This window comes from Schistocerca cancellata, chromosome 6 (assembly GCF_023864275.1).
Source record: "Schistocerca cancellata isolate TAMUIC-IGC-003103 chromosome 6, iqSchCanc2.1, whole genome shotgun sequence".
NCBI lineage: Eukaryota > Metazoa > Arthropoda > Insecta > Orthoptera > Acrididae > Schistocerca > Schistocerca cancellata.
The window spans coordinates 234,772,512-234,775,798 of NC_064631.1; the positions used below are offsets into that span (position 1 = coordinate 234,772,512).

A 3,287-nucleotide genomic window follows, 5' to 3' on the forward strand; every position below is an offset into this window, starting at 1 on the left:
ATCGGCGTTCCGCCGAGGAGGACGAACAAGAATTCATTCGTTAAGTTCAGATTAGCTTAAGTTACTTACAATCTTAGTGGCTGACTGTTATTTCCTATTAGGAATAAATTGTTTTGTGCTGCTGTCAGTCACATTATTTTGTTTTAATTTAGAAGTTACACTTAGAGGTATATTTCCTGTCACCTTCAGGAGCTTTTGGAATTACATAATAATGATACCGACTACGTAACTCGACAACTAACTATATGTCAAATTACGACCATTTTCAATGCAGGGGTGCAGTCGCTTCTTGTTGCGAATTACGTGGTGGCCAGAATGAAGGGCGTGAAAGTTGCTGTTGCAACTCGTCGCATTGCAGTTTGTCGCTCCCGGTCACTTTCTACCGAAATAAACAACGAGGAAATATGGTGCCACAGTAGGACTATATACAGTAATCGTGTTTATTCTCACGGTCTTTACACAAGTAATTCGGTCATATAGGGGAAGTATCGCACCCACGTTCTAGAGGCGCCCTTAGGGACGTGGTACCGGGTGATACTCTGCTGTTGCCCTTTGCATCCGACGTGCTGACATCGACCTTGGCACGTGGAGCATCGAACAAATCGCCTGGGCCGGACGGTTTACCCCTGGAATTCTACCGCACTTTGTATGACCTTATGGGCGACAAATGATCCAAAAGTTTCAAGAACTGATCCGCCCTGATTTCACTGTACCCACGGAATTCAAAGATGGCATGTTGATCGCAGTACCGAAACAGAACCGTAGTTGTAGGTGGCAGGACTTTCGCCCACTCACATTCCTCAACAACGACTGCAAGATCTTCGCCCGCATCCTTCGCGTGTCTCTCCACACAGCTTTGGGAATGCCATCCACACCGATCAGACATGTTTAGGTGGTGTCAGCAACATTCATACAGAGTTTGGAGGATACTGCGACGTAATTGCTGTGAAGGCGGCCTGCAAAATACGAGGGGCACTTGTCGCCATCGATTTTGACCACGCATTCGAAGTCTTCGACCACGGCTGTGTATCCGCAGTTCTGGAACACATGGGCCCCTCTCCAGAGTCTTTACAGGTGGTCGTTCGACTGATCGACCGGGCACTCTCCCGCATGATGGTCAACGGTTAGCAATCTGGTCACATTGCTGTTGGCAACGGCCTTGCCGCAGTGGATACACCGGTTCCCGTCAGATCACCGAAGTTAAGCGCTGTCGGGCGTGGTCGGCACTTGGATGGGTGACCATCCAAGCCGCCATGCGCTGTTGCCATTTTTCGGGGTGCACTCAGCCTCGTGATCCCCATTGAGGACCTACTCGACCGAATAGTAGCGGCTCCGGTCAAATAAAACCATCATAACGACCGGGAGAGCGGTGTGCTGACCAAACGCCCCTCCTATCCGCATCCACAGCTGAGAATGACACGGCGGTCGGATGGTCCCGGTGGGCCACTTGTGGCCTGAAGACGGAGTGCGTGCGTCACATTGCTGTTGGACGGTCATTATTGGCGGCAGCGCTTGAACCAGCTTGACATGGTCTACGTCAGCGATTAACAGCCATTTCCATGTGGGACGCGACCTCTCGTTGTGGTGCATTCGCCGAAGATATGGTGTTCCTGGCCAGATCAGAGAATAAAATGCATATGGAACTTCAGTGGCTGCGTCAGTACGGGGCTGTCACTGGGAGCGTCATCAACGTGAAGAAGACAAAATACATGGATATCTGAGAGAGACTTTCCCACGCAACGGCGGTACCCTTTGACAAGATACCCATACTCAAATGTTTAGCAGTGCAGTTCTGTAGTAATGTTCGCCGCACGGCGGCGGCTACGTACCGCCGGCTCCTACACCAGACACGTGCTCTGCTGCAGGTCAACAAATTGCGTCGCATTGATCTGCTCCTCAGAACACGTTATGTCAACATCTATCTTATCACCAAATTGAATTATTTTGTGCATGTCCTTCCGATGCCGGTTACGACGGCCGACAGATTTCAAGCAGCATATATCCACAGGACATGTGGCCTGTGATTGAAAGGTGTCATAATGATTTCTCCATTGGGAAAAGATTCCCAGTCGGATCTCCAGGAAGGGAGTGCCAATAAGGAGGTGACAATGAGAAAACGAATGAATAATCAACGAAAGGATAACGTCCTACGAATCGGGACGGGGAATGTAAGAAGCTTGAACGTAGTAGGGAAACTAGAAAATATGAAGAGGGAAATGCAAAGGCTCGATCTAGGTATAGTATGGGTCATTGAAGTGAAATGGAAAGAAGAAAAAGTTTTATGGTCAGATGAGTATGGAGTAATGTCAACAGCAGCAGAAAATGGTATAAAAGTTGAAACGTCCCCTTTGAACAATTATTAAGGACTGTGCTTAAACTGACACACAATATTTTAGCGCAACGCAATCTGACTTTCAATAATCCCTACAAAAGAATGGCCCTGACTAACAATAACCTATACCTTTCATGAATCACTTACCTCACAAAAATCTTCGTTACTCAAACTACTGCAATACAGCGAGCGCCAATACTGCCAGCTAAATAACAGATTCAAACTACTGAGGGCACTAACTACTGATAGGCATAGTTAGCAAATGAAAGATTTTAATAGAGAACAAACAATGTATTTACCTTAATAGTGTTCAAAAGTCATAATATATATAGCAGTTCATGACATCCAGTCTTACAAATTTCAAAACTCCGCCATTTCTCTCCCCACATCCACCACTGCTGGCGGCTCACCTCCAACTGCGCAACGCTACGCACTGTTAACAGCCAACTGCCCAACACTACAATAGCCAACAACAATGCAGACCAGCCACAGTCTGCACACAGCACAGCCAGTGATTTTCATACAGAACGCTACGTGGTGTTACCAATAAAAAAAAACATACACAGCCTACTTACAACGTAATAGAATTCCTTATGAATGGAGGGTTACGGCAGAGAGTGTGTTTCTGTGAACAGTTCAGTGACAGGGTCGTTCTTATCAGAATTGACAGCAAACCAGGGGTCAGTGAAGTGAAATGGAAAGAAGAAAAGGATTGCTGCCGGCCAGGGTGGCCGAGCGGTTCTAGTCGCTACAGTCTGGAACCGCGCGACCGTTATGGTCGCAGGTTCGAATCCTGCCTCGGGAATGGATGTGTGTGATGTCCTTAGGTTAGTTAGGTTTAAGTAGTTCTAATTTCTAGGGGACTGATGACCTCAGATGTTAAGTCCCATAGTGATCAGAGCCATTTGAACCATTTTAAAGGATTGCTGGTCAGATGAGTACGGGGTAATAACAA

At 47.1% G+C, this 3,287-nt stretch overlaps 1 pseudogene; it reads left to right on the plus strand.

Moving 5' to 3' along the window:
* The first annotated feature begins 1,149 nt into the window (after positions 1-1,149).
* Positions 1,150-1,267, plus strand: LOC126089534 (5S ribosomal RNA; annotated as a pseudogene).
* Positions 1,268-3,287: the final 2,020 nt, after the last annotated feature.